Source organism: Chelonoidis abingdonii, chromosome 14 (assembly GCF_003597395.2).
Source record: "Chelonoidis abingdonii isolate Lonesome George chromosome 14, CheloAbing_2.0, whole genome shotgun sequence".
Classification (NCBI taxonomy): domain Eukaryota; kingdom Metazoa; phylum Chordata; order Testudines; family Testudinidae; genus Chelonoidis; species Chelonoidis abingdonii.
In genome coordinates this window covers 7,843,415-7,858,044 of record NC_133782.1, presented here as the reverse complement: position 1 = coordinate 7,858,044, position 14,630 = coordinate 7,843,415, and positions in this window count along the sequence as shown.

Here is a 14,630-nt window from a genome sequence, read left to right as displayed (position 1 = left end):
TAAAAGATTAAAACCATTCTCTGAAAGGACAAATATATAAATAGCAATGGATATAGAGGTATTGATTACCAATAATCCATGAATTTAAAATATGGAAAAAGATAGCTAAAATTTAATCAGAGTAAGACACATGGAATGGGGCTCCAGGATCTTTACTAGTCACTGAACATTGCCATTATATCTGCAGTGGAATATAAAACAAGTCTACAAATATTTTCCTTAAAATTTTTGCCTCTCTCAATGCCTAAGATTTTTTAAAGCTCCTCATTTCCTTCACTCCATTTGCCACGTGCCCCAATCATGAGACCAAAAAAGTGGATATTTATACCTCCCGTTAATTTCCTAATATCTTACTCTAATTCAAGGTAATAGGCAACTTTTTCATTGTGGGCTTTCTCCAAGCTCTCAGCATTATCCGCCCAGCAAATTGTGAGATCTACCATCACCGTAAAATTTCCTTTTGTGAAAACAATGCATCTCTACCTTGATATAACGCTGTTCTCAGGAGCCAAAAAATCATATCGCATTATAGGTGAAACCGCGTTATATCGAACTTGCTTTGATCCACCGGAGTGCACAGCCCTGCCCCCTGGAGCACTGCTTTATCGCGTTATATCCGAATTTGTGTTATATTGGGTCACGTTATATCGAGGTAGAGGTGTGTCTGGGTTTCTCAGATTACCTTCTTTGGTTCTCAAATGAGATTCTACAATTGCTTTCCACCCCATTTTACATTCTTGATTTTCTAAGGTCCTGTCCTGTGCACATTATTATTATTATGCAGGAAGTAAAACCAATAATCATGGGTAGGATGAGACCCCAGAGGATTCAATAGTTATTTACGGTAACTTGCAGTTTGCTTCCAGGCCTTTCATGACACACAGCCTTCCAGCTTTATCCAACAGCAGCCAGCAAGGGCCAGTTTTTCAAAAGTACACAAGAGCTGAGCTCTTTCGAAAATCTGGCTGCTTATTCTGGTGCCTTCTGGTGCATGCCTCTGAAAATCTGGCTCCACATTATGGATCATGTTGGGTCTGACTCAAGGCCCATTGAAGCCAATGGAAAGACCATTGCTGATTTCTGCTGCCTTGGGATTAGGCTCATTAGATACAACCGTATAGCCCAGTCCAGGCAGTTGGAGCAACTGATTGGCCATATGTGTACACATTTCAAATTGCTAGCTATGTCCTTCTGCCCATTGAGCACCCGTTGATTGTGCTTAAGCCAATTTTGCACAAGTTCAAAATCATATTGGACCAGATATTCCTTTCCATACTACTGCTAAGCAGTAGGCCTGTTTCAGAGCATTTCTACTCAACGCCTCAACCTCTAACTGAAGATAATGTGATAGAAGTCCTGCAACAAAACAAGATTATCAGCTGTCACAATCCAGTTTGCTCTTTTAAAAGATATATGTCAGTTTACATCAAACCATTTGTTGGATAATAGAATATATTAAAGGGACACAGTCAAGGTTTTTAGGCCACAATTTGACCTATCTTAAAATAGTTTTTATTAGATGGGGGCATTTATCTGGAGTTCATAATCATTATATTTTAATAAGAAGAGAACTCTCACCCTTGCAGAGAAATTTAAAAAACTACAATTAAATGAAGGGGGGAAAAAGGCAAAACAATAGCTTTTAATTTTTATAGGACCTACACAAATGCATTTTGTTTCTCTTCATTCTCTGTAGTCTCTTGCAATAGCTCACAAACAAATTCTGTGGTTAAAGCTACGTTGTCATCACTGATGACGTTGATGAGCACAAAAAGATGTTTTGTCATGAGACTCCATTTCTTTTTTTGTAAAAGGTAGTGAATGTCCTCGAGAGTGGAGTCCTCTCTTCACAGAGTATCATGGTCAGGATCAGCACTCCATGAAAAATGACCTGGAGAGAACACTGCTAAGGGTGAGATGGGAATTTATTCCTTATGGCTCATTCAGTCCTTGGACTCTCTGCTGAGAATGTCAACAAGTTTGACTTTCTGTGCCAGCAGAAGTGCTGATCCTTATGATAAGGGGAACTGGCCTGAGACAACATTGAATAATTTGAAGTTGTTATTAAAATCTGTCGCCCTCCAGAATACAGGGAGAAAAAAATCACTATACTTGCTAAATGACATAGGACAAAATCATTTGGGGAAAAAGGTACCCGAGAGTGACTTGACAAAAATATATTTCACCTGCACTGATTGGTCTGGAAAGCAAGGCCAGTAACAAGCACCGTTGCCCAAGAACTACAATGATTTAGCCTGGTCCTGGAGGCCAAGTCTTTTCTTTTATGGGTGTAATTTTCACCCTACAAAATTTGTGCCTCCATTTTTGTGCCCGCAAAATGAATTGCTTGGCAAATCTTAGACTAGTGCTGCCAGCCCTGAGATCTAGGCCTGCAATCAGGCAGGCAGGTGTAAGCATTCAAGGCTGCACCCACAATTGTATTCTGACCAAAACTGTACCTGTGATCCTTAAAGGTTCAAAACTGAAGGCTCAAGTTGCAATTTAAATCAAGAGCAACCTTTCTCATGTCTGTATATGTACTGACCATGGTTTCTTATCAGACTCTGAGCCAGCAAACAGACGTAGAACCCAAGATATTCCAAGAAACAGACAGACTGTAGTTTGATTAGAGACCCCTTTGCCTGAATTATTGCTGGGTCCAGCCAGTTTCACTTCCTGCGGCATGTCACTACCATGCCACCTGAGGTCACAGTCCACTACAGTGTAGCAATGATTTATTCTTTGATCATTTTGTCCTTTTAATTTGAGTACCTTGATTACACCCACTCTAGTTCTTCTGGGAAAATTTCACAGTGGAAGAACTGGCTCCCATTTCATTCTTTCTCTGGGTAGGGACAAGTTAACTGATTACATGGCAGGACTGCCACTTTTTATTGTTTGACTGAGTCCATTTCAACTTACCAGCCTTTGTCCTGTGGCCAGGAGAACCAAATGCAGTTACATGATACAAATGATCTAATAATCCTGTGTACTCTTTTAATTTCAAATACATTAACAGCATACACACAGGTTCCATTGCAGAATGTATCCAATAAAAATGAATTAATGGAACAGTCATTAGGATATAATATGGTAGCGTTAAGGTGAGTCATAATATAATTACCATTATTTCTAATGCAGTTACTGCAGAACAATACATATAGTCCACATTTCTAATAAGGGGCATGCTTCACTGCACATGCACTTTTATGCACACTCAGCTTATATACAAATATTATTGATTGATCCATTGCATGCTCGCATTGGAGAACTGCACACCTAAGTCAGATGTGGGAAAAAGCACATGTATAGTTAATGGCTGAATGTGTTTGAAAATCTGTACTGATGCTATTGGGACTGATCCAAAGCCCGCTGAAATCTATGAGAGTGTTTCCATTGGCTTATACGGACTTTGAAGGAGGGCCTTACAGGCCATGGGTTAACCTTTCACTAGAGTCACTTTCAGCTGGGCTATGAAGCTGTCTATTGGGATCTGCAAGGTTCTCCTTTCAGAGCGTTCTTTGAGGACAGATCAGGGAATGTGACAAACGTATTCTGTTAAGGTGTAAGTTACTCCTGTCAAATCTGTGTTTAATATAATATCTAAGAGACAGTGACTGTATGTAAAATGGCAGTTAATGAGGATTAATATACATGTATCTTCTACAAGTTTGTTAAACTTCAGTAAATAATTTGTCAATTGGTTTTTAAGTAACAATTTAATAAATCAGCTAATGCTAAATAAACACCCAAAATATGGAAGACAGGAATGGGATGAAGTCACCAATGGCTGCCCATTCATTGTGTAGGAACTGATCATGTGCGATATGCTCTAACAGACAATGCCCACTTAGGGTAGGATTCAAAACTCACTGATTTTAATGAGCTTTGGATCAGCACTGAATGCACAACAAAAACGGTCATTGCTAACCTGCTTGAGGAGGAAATTTCTTACTTACCTCAGATCTGGTGATTATTTTCACTCATTACTAAGCTAAGTTTTTGTCACAAATATTTTTATTAAAGTCATAGACAGGTCACGGGCAAGAAACAAAAATTCACGGAAGCCCGTGACCTGTCCCTGACTTTCACTAAAAATATCCCTGACAAAATGGGGAGGCAGGTTCAGCACCAACTGCTGCTGGGGCTCAGGGGTCCCCCACTGCTGTGGTCAGTGGGAGCTCCGGGGTCCCCCACCACTGTGGGGAGTGGGAGCTGTGTTGTCTTCCTGCCCATAGGGCTGGGCTGCTGTGGGGCCCCCCACTGCCCGCCGTGGCTGGGAGCTGCAGGATTCCCCATCACTTATCATGGCTGGGCAACTGCAGGGTCTGCCAGCTGCTTGCCATGGCTGGGCAGCTGTGGGGAGTCCCTGCTGCCCTGGGCTGGACAGCTTCAGGGTGTCCCCATGTGTGCGGGGGTTGGGAGCTGCGGGGCGGCAAGGGAAGGGCTGGCTGGAAGCTCCAGTCTGGGGCAGACAATGTCACAGAGGTCAATGGAAATCACAGATTCCGTGACCTCTGTGACATAATTGTGGCCTTACTCATTACATGTGAGTAAGCATCACCCTTAGCTGTTACTTGTACAACCCTTAGCAGGTATCCTCGCCTTCAGCAATTCTGACGGCGTATCAGTGCTTCCAACTATACAGTACATCTATACCCCCTGCCCCAGTATAAGTAACTTAGCTATTGCACCTCATGGAAAATAGGTGGCTTCTTTTGTATATATAGTCCCATTGCCCTTTAGGCAGAAAAACAAGGGGCCAAATTTTCAAAGATAGCAAGGTGCCTAAAGATGCGACTGGTGCCTAGTGGGATTCTCAGAAGAGCCTATGGAGATTAAGCACCTAACTCCCGCTTTTGAAAATCCCACCAAGCACCCAGCTGCCTCTTTAGATGCCTAAATACCTTTGAAAATCTGTCATGCAGTGATATACCTTGCAGAACAGGTTTTAGTGGCAGCTGCTGCTACAAAGACAAGTCACAATGGAAATGTTATGGGTGGCAGACGTAGATAACTCTGTGATTAAAAACTGAACCAATCTAAAGTATCATAAAGAATATCGGGGCCAATCCAGCATCCTTCCTCCAAGTGGATTCCTCTACTAGCAGTGCCACTGAAGTCTGTTGAGTTATAAGTAAAATTTATGCATACGAATAAGAGTTGCAGGATATGGTGCTTAAGGAAAGGCCCTTATCTCTTCTGGATCATTTATAACTTTACTGCAAACCAATTTTAACCAATCTGACTGTCAGCTATGCTACTTGCTTTCTATACAACTACGTGACTCACAATTTAGCTAGACTATGAGTCTAGGTCATTGCTCTCAAGTCACAGCTGAGCATGTCATAAGTAGGATGTGGGAGGTAATTGTCCCACTCTACTCAGTACTGGTGAGTCCTCAGCAGGAGTACTGTGTCCCATTTTGGGTGCTACTCTTATAGTTAAGTACTAGAAGAGGCTTCCAAAGAAGGTTGTAAAATCTCCGTCATTGGAGGCTTTTAAGACAGATTAGACAAGACCTGTAAGGGATGGTTTAAGTTTACTTGGCCCTGCTGCAGCACAGGTGGCTGGACGAGATGACGAATTGAGGTCCCTTTGAACCCTACATTTGTATGATTCTGTGATTCTATAAGCAAAATGAGTTTCCTCTGTGGGTCCCCTGTTTATAATGTCAGGCTACAGAGTGCCTGGCTGAGCTTAAGGATAACAAAGCACTAGCAAATGTATTGTAGGGAACAATCCTACACTGGCAGAAGGATGGACATCTCTACTTTGTAAGTGATGCCACGATAACAGGCAAGTAGGGTTTTCCCACTGCGTGGCTTCTTCTGGCTCAAGAAAGTTGAGATCCCACTGCATGTGAATAGCTATGGTGAGACGGTAGTTCTCCCCTAGCAAAAAAGCCAACGCTGGCAGCAGTAATGAGTTCCTATTGCCTGCGGTTGTGCCATTGCATTAAAGACTCTTCAAACATTACACCCTGGGAAATATCCAAACACTTCATTTGCTGCTATGATTTTGACAGCAAATTTTAGCCTTTGTGCAAAATTAAAGACAGGAATAATAGCTTTCCTTTCTGTTGTTCATCACACTAGGAAGTATGCATTTTGTTTCGTTATATCCATTTTTAGCTCCCCAAAACATCCTTTTTCTTAACAGTATGAAAGACTTTATAGATCTTTAAAGAGAACTTTTACATATTGCTGTAAGTGCTATGCAGTGCATACACTGTTGGCTTGCACTGCTGTGCATTGACATCTTTCATGGATCATATTGTTGGCTTCCTTTACTACTATCATCTCTATGCCCTTGATAACCTCTTTGACATTGGCTTACTGATATTTTCTTAGCCCTCCTGGCCTCTTTCCTACTGCTATTACGCACAAGACTCACCATGAATATTTCTCTGAGCCCATGTGACAGATAGTAATGTTTTTCTTAATTGCTGATCATGTCTGTTAGTGAGTTACTTGCAGGAGAACAGTTCATTCCAGACCACTTAGAAATTCTGCAGAATGGCTTATGGTACATGTGGTGCTTTTTGCAAGACCAGTTCCTGATAATATAGTCCAGAGAAACTGGCAATCAAAGGGAATTGCAAAGTTGGAGGAAAGATTCAAAATCAAATAAGGAAGATTTGTTCCCATTCTTGCCAGAAGGATCATAGAGGATGATGGTCAAGTGCTCATGTAAATATCATCCTGATGTGTTCATGGTACTGGAGCTGGGAGCTCTGTCCACAGGTCCATTGTAAAACCCTATTATTCAGAAATCCAGAGCTTTAAAAAATGGGTAAATTTGGTGTTCCTGCATATACTTAGCACCAGTCAGAGTTATGCACAGCATCATGATTCCAACACTCTGTCAATACAGCTCAATCAGGGGGTGCTCATGCGGCTGCCAATGAAGCAAATGGGAGATTTGTTATTGACTTCAGTGGGTGCAGTGCCAGACCGCTTGCTGCAGCAGCCCTGACATTCCAGTGCTGGGTCTCTTCTGATCAGAAATCGCTAGTCATGTCAAGCCATTTAATGGCTTTGGCAGTGGGAGGATAATAAACTCTCTGCTCAAAACCGGGCAGTCCCATTGACTTTAACAGGGCTGTAGGAGCTTAGGTGAGGACAGATTCGGACCCGTTGGGTTTGTAAACCAAAGCCTTAGGAGACAGTTGTCTGAGTGGGACAGGGGAGACTGAAAGTGTCCATGTTGCCTACAGTAGTAGGAGCTTGGTCTCGATGTGCTGAAGCCAGTTCTATTGACTCTAAATGAGGACAAGCTGAAATGGCAAGAAAGAAAAGAATTAGAAAGATAGGCTGAACAGAAGGCATAGCATTAAAAAAAAGAGGAGAAAATGAAGCTATGGGTGTTTTGTTTGTGCCTGGAAGACTCTGGGTATTGAATACAATCCTCTAAAATATTCTTCACTTCCTTTGAACAGCTGCTTTTGCTGAGCTAAATAAATCATTCTTCTTGTTACCTTGTACTGTAGGCGCAGGAAAGATGTGTGAGAGCGAAAAAACGCTCCGAGTCCCTGCTAGGGCTTAGTCTTCTCCATCATACTCTGTGTCTCATATTTCAGTTCAGAAGCAGCCACTCCTCAGCCTCAAGAAGAAAGAAAGAAAGAAAGAAAGAATGGTCAGTTATCAGCTGTGACCCCAAATGTTCCCTTCTTGACATTTACAGTATAGGAGCCTGATAAGAGGTCTGCCAGTACATTAGTGCTCAGTGGAGCAGTGCAGAAGGACCCAAGGGGAGCTCTCTGTGCCTGCTATCTCCACCGATCTTCCTGATACAGTGGTGTAATTGACCACAAGGATACCTAGTGCTTTCTTATTGTTCTTAGAAACAAGACTCTGGGTACTGAATACAATCCTCTAAAATATTCTTCACTTCCTTTGAACAGCTGCTTTTGCTGAGCTAAATAAATCATTCTTCTTGTTACCTTGTACTGTAGGTGCAGCAAAGATGTGTGAGAGCAAAAAAATGCTCCGAGTCCCTGCTAGGGCTTAGTCTTCTCCATCATACCCTGTGTCTCATATTTCAGTCCAGAAGCAGCCACTCCTCAGCCTCAAGAAGAAAGAAAGAAAGAAAGAAAGAAAGAAAGAATGGTCAGTTATAAGCTGTGACCCCAAATGTTCCCTTCCTGACATTTACAGTAGAGGAGCCTGATAAGAGGTCTGCCAGTACATTAGTGCTCAGTGGAGCAGTGCAGAAGGACCCAAGGGGAGCTCTCTGTGCCTCCTATCTCCACCAATCTTCCTGATACAGTGGTGTAATTGACCACAAGGATACCTAGTGCTTTCTTATTGTTCTTAGAAACATTGTCATGGCCTGGTATTCTGTATCAGGCTGCATTTAGAAGGTGGAAAGGGCATCGCTGCATTTCTGATATGAATTTATTCTAGGTAGTTGGTCTTTGCAGTGGAATGCTGCAGTGCTCCATTAACTACAAAAGATATTTCAGTACCATTTGCTAAGGCACGAGCATCCTTTCGCTATTAAGCAGTGACGATGTTAAAGTGAATGAAAAGATCCCTTTCTGAGTGAAGACACAGGAAGCCAATTAAGAGTTCTTGTATAAATCCAAATGCATCTTCCCAAACGCATGTCCTTTCAAAATAAGGCAGAGATTTAGCTTGCACAGTGTGTTTGAACCCTGAACTTTTAAATTTGCACATGATTTAAGAAAATCTAACTAGTTATGTTGGAGAATTGGCTGCTTTTTAAAAACTACTCTTTGCTTGTTTCTTTATTCCAACACCTAAGTAATTTATGTTCTCATTTGATTTCATTCTCCCACAAACAAAAACCACAATATATAATGTGATCTCTATTGCTGGAGTGTTTGTTGTTGGAAGGGCATTGGAAAATAGATAAATGTCTCAACACAAAAGAGGATCCAGGTGTCAGAAAGATCACTCAGATTGGAAAATACTTTTTCAGTTATATTTATGAGTGGTATTTGTTCACTGTTTTATAGTATGATGGTGTAATAATATTTTAAACCTTTAGTAAGACGTAAGTGATTGGCGCCTTATAAATACCTAAATAGATAGACTCCTATACAAATCCTTTGTTATGCTGATTTTTTGCCCATAGTTAAAACAGTTTGTACAATGCGAAACATTCCCTCCCCACCCCTCACAAAAAACAACAAGAACAAAAACCCCACAATAAAAAAACAACAAACCACACAAACAGCTAACAAACCCTGAAAAACATTTCTGTTCAGATTTGAGGTGGTTAGTATCTTAGGAGAAATATCGTTTAAAGAAAAGAGAATTATATTCTATATGCAGGAACAACATGCTATTTTGCCTATATAGAGATACTGAAAATCTCTTCCAGCCAGCTAGTGAACTTCTTATTTCACAGTTATGATACCATCAGAAGTCTGAATTTCATGACTTTTGAAATGTAAAGAAAAAAAACCCAGAATCCTTTTTCAGCATATTAACTAAAATGATTGCAATATGTGAATGAATCAAAGTCAACTGTTCAATATCTCTAATGTCACAATTCCAACAGCCAACAGCAAGCTGCTGCTGATTGCCATGCAAATCTATAAAAACATATTTTAAAATAATATGCAGAGAGGTAGCATGATCTAATGGCCTAAGCATTGGCTTGAAACACCTGAGTTCTAATCCCAGCTCTGACACTGGTTCACTGTGATGTCTTGGACAAAGCAGTCATCCATCCTGCTTTTAATTCTTCAGCTGTAAATGAGTATTATATTATACAGTTACCAAGTGCCCTGTGGTTTTTGTGAGGATGGTTAGTGTTTGTGCAGCACTGTGAAGAACTAAGTATCATTATTATGACTACTAGTAAGTGTGACTAGCATTAACGAATGTTTAACACTTGTTTTATCCTCTCTGAAAAACACCGAACTCAGGCTAACCCACAGAGGATGGAGGGGTTAACAGCTTTGGCTCACCAGTTCCATGTCAATCAAAACTCAAAGAGCTCCACACAGACCTGATATATGCACACACATTGGGAGGTGCACCCTGGAAGTGAAGAGAAACTTCCAGGATGTGTTTTACAGGCACAGATGCATTTCAATATGGTCATGGACCCCTTGGTTTTCACCTGGTGGGATGCTCTGAGAGAGTCAGCATGCAGCTGTCCTTACTTCATTTCCAGGTGGTAATCCTATTGGCAGAGATCCTTGCAAATTGTCTGGAGTTTTACAGTGTGCTCAGTGCACACAGAGATGGGACTCTCTGGGATGCAGTGACAAAGCAATCTTTTGATTGTGCAATAACCATTATCAAATCCACAGTGCCAGAGTAAAGCCAGTAGGTATGCAGTTGTGCACCTAATTTGCACTTGCAGTTACTGTGACTATGCATGCAAACTGAAGAGCTCAATGTGCAAATGACAAGGCATATACAACGTCCTGATTTGTGCATGTAAGCGTGTTAACTCCAAGCACAAATTAGGTGTTCTTTTGGCATACAACTGTGCACCTAAACCTGACCCATATTATTTAAGATGACCTCAATATGTGACTCTAAAGCCAAATTGTTGCCTTTCTTTTTAATTAAAAAAGAACAAAACCAATAAAAGCTTTTCTTTTTCATAAAATGAAGAACACCACCTTTGCCTTGCTTTGGCTAGAGCTAAAAATTTGGCTCACAGACTTCAGAATCAAAAATCTTTGCTTCCATTGGGTCAATTATCTGCATTTTTAGATGATATTATATAATATAATTAATAATTATTAAGAATATTTATATTACAGTAGCTTAGTATTTTAGAAGGCTATAAATGCTTTTTTATATAAATAGCATTTTAAAAAGTCTATAAACATGCACTGTGTGTGCCTAATGTACTATAAAAGCTTCCAAAGGAGCTGTTATTACCTGACTAGTCACTTCACGCATGCTTTGAGGAGGGATCTTTTTTTTCATTCTTGTCTTTTTTCCAGTCTGCCATTAATAAAAGGAAGCAAACCATTAACAACTTTGGAGCTGCAAGAAGAAGTAAAGAGGTTTGTAAACTTGGATTCCAAAGGAAATGTTTGCAACTTTTTACTAGGCTCTTTTGGATTCTCCCCACACAACAGTATCTAAGAGACAAAATCAGTTTAGGTTCATATATGCAAAACTGATAAACTCTGCTTCTTTTAAAGTTACATCTTGCATTGTGTTTAGAATGCTGCAATGTCTCAGTCCTGAATTTGTTCACTTTTACATTCTGCTGTATATCTTGCTGAAGCATCTTTGATTAAAGAAGTTTTAATGTGTGTATCTATAGCTATATCTACACACACACACACACACACACAATGTGAAAGTGTTTGGTTCTTTTATAACTTACCACAGCAACCGTATATGGCACATTCAGGTCCGTATCTCTGGTGGCACTCTGCACACAACTCTCACCATTATCTATACATGGAATAAGTGTATGACCAGAACCTCAGGAAAAGCAATGGTCTCATGCCATCAGTTTTGGTTCTGGATTCAGATGTCAAACACCGTGTCATTCAGGGTGATTGTATCTGTGATTTTGGTTCTGTCCATTATACAAGAAGAGGGGGCCATGTGCAACTTCAGATCCTGATCAAGGTTTGGATTGTGTGCACTCCAAAAGTACATGTGTCTTTTGCTCTGGAGATTTGGCTGGGGCCCACCTCCATTAAATAATTGCTGCAGTTCATGGCATGAGGGTGTGTTCTCAACCTCAGATGTCTGTTAGTGGTATGCCCACAGCTGATTCAAGCCAACAGATGGTTTTACTGGGCTCAGGTACCAAACAACCGCTAATCTTCAAGAAAGCTCCACAGCTTAGCTCCGCACTTTTACTGGAGAATACATGGAACTAGTAGTAGACGGGCCTGCAAGATCAGGATGGAGATCTCATGGAATTTTGTCTATTTTATGATTCTGCACTGGGTTGAAAACTGCATGAGAACAATCTTTCTTGTCACTTGTGACACCTATTCTAGTTGTACAGAAATGAATGATATCAGGTGGCAAAAATGATCTGAGAGTTTACAAAACCTTATATCAGTTTGGGTTGGAGTTTTGGACAAAAATCTCTTTGGTTTCCTCTTTGGAGAAATGGTTTTTATTTATATAAGGCCATGACTGGGAAAACATCCTTTAGACCAGGGCTTCTCACAATAGTTTTTTTGGTGTCCTCAGAGTGCAGCCACCAACTCTTGCTGGTGGCTGCTCTGACAATTTTTCCAAAACATAATTACTTAGATTTAGGAAAAACAAACAAATATACACATACACATTTCCATCTCTTTATAATTTATTTATGTAAGATTTTTTTTTGCAGACTCAATAATAAAAATAACAATATACTTGTCTCTATTCTTTACTGAACCTAAACAGAATAGAAACACAAATAGCTTTGCATGTTCTATTTTTTTTTTCTTGTTATGTCTTTTGCTTTTTGGGTGTTTTTTTTCTTTTTTTTAAGACTTCCGAGTTACTAAGTCTTCTCTGAAAAGTTATATTAAGAAACGTACAAATATCACTTTTCACAGCAGACTTACTCAGCCCTGGCAAGCCTGGGGATAAATTAAGCCCTAGATGGGGAGGTGGATATGGAGGCAGCAGGGGCCAGGAGCACTGGCGGAGGCAGCAGGGGCCAAGGGTGATGGGGGAGGGTGACCTTGTGGTCAGAGCCCACCATCATATGGCTGGGATACGGATCCTGAAGCCCCATGGCTGGAACCTGCCACCCACCATCCCAGGGCTGGAGCCTGACCTCACCAGCCTTGGGAAAGTGGGGAATTCACTGGCTATCTGTTCCTCCATCTTTTGTGTCTCCAGAGGTGGGCAGGGCCCAACCACCGCTGCTTTGATGACACCCCCAAAACACACCCTCCCAATCACTGCCCAGGAGGCTGTGGCCACGAGAAAGGTCAACAGATTTAGTTCCCTCCCTCCCCTATGTCCTAACAAACCCATGTGTTTTGGCCTAGTGGTTCTATGCTGTGCAGAGCCCTGGACTGCCCACATCCTCTCTCCCTGGCAGCCTCTGGAGAGGCACCAGAAGATTTCTACAGCTCACAGAGTTGTGTTGGGTCCTCCTTTGGAAGGTCAACACTGGTCGTGCTCTGGATATATATACCATACAGTTTCTGCGATGCTTTTGAATCTTGTCTGCAGCCGGGGGCATCTAAAAACATATCTCCAAGTTAAAATCTACCCACAGACTATCAGTGTGCGTGTGCTTGTGTATGTGTTAAGGGGAGGATGGAGCGTTTGGGAATCCATCTTCTCTCAGTGTTGCTAGCAATTCTCAAGTGAAATGAGCATTCTGTTGAGACAGGTGGGATCTTTAATATACATAGAGAGAATTTAGACTTCTGGGGTCAGATCCTCACAGCCTGCTGAGCTCTCTTTGATCAAGATCTGAGAGAAAAGGTGCCTCTAAGCTACCTTTCTACTCTCCCAATCCTGTGGCTGGCTTGGGGGCAAGTCTGGCCCCTGGTATAACTTAAAGCAGCCTCTGGGATGTTCTACATTACACCGATAGTAGTGACTTCTGCCATCTCAGGATCATCAGGGTACAGCATGCTATGGTCATGCTCCTTTCCTGCTTCCCCAAATCTCTATCATGGGGAGCCTGGAAGCAGGTGATGATGAGCTGACTATCCTGGCTTTATATCACACAGGGATGTTCTAATACCAGGGCAATTCCTAGCTTCCCCATTAGGGCAGCTTTCAGGCTGGCAGCCAGAGGTTGGGCCTTAGGGCCTAAGAGAGAGAGATGGGGTCAGATGTGGTTTGTCAGCCACACATGTTAATCTTGGCCTCTCTCCTGTTATCTCACCTTTACAGCACAAACCATTGAAGGCATTGAGGCCGCATTAATGTGACTTAGAGAAGAATTTGACCCTGTATAGCTCATCACTCAAATTTTAACTGATAAATTCATCTCTGAATGAAATGTGCTGGGTTCCTCCGGAAGAAATGCTTGTGAGCGTGACCCTTAGCGGTACCAAGCATTGAAGTCAATAGGAATGGAGGCATGTTCAGGACCTCACAGCAGATGCTCAGTACCTCATATCAATTTAGGTGAGTGCAGGATAGGTTAAAAGCTATCAGCTACCCACAAGCACGACAGTCTCTGAATAGTATTTTCTTATTGCCTCTCATCAATAACATCAATTGGGGATATCCATTAGGATCAATAATATAAATCATTTACAATTGCTGCATAACTGTATGAGTTTCTGCTGCTTCCACTAAATGGGTTATTAAACAACCTTTAAAGTTGTTAGATCATTACGGGATACTATTAATTGCATATATTTTTATTTACCTGTAGGTTAGAAATCTCCAGTGATGCAGTTATGATAATGACATGGCAGGATATGGGGCTTGACGTTACAGGGTGCCAAGCACCTCCTGCCTGGTGCCAGCCGTTTCATTGCCATGGGAAATGCGGGAATTCAGCATCTTGCAGGATCAGGCCCATCATACTGCCTGTACAAGTACATTTCTGTTTTTTCATGGATGGTTTTCAGAATCATGGGTTCGGCTCATGTGAGATGCTATCAAATTCAATTCCAAATCACACAAAGGAGAGTGATCCCATAGGAGCCTTTATGATCCATTCTGGATGTGAAGAAGTGGCATGTTCTTTAGAGC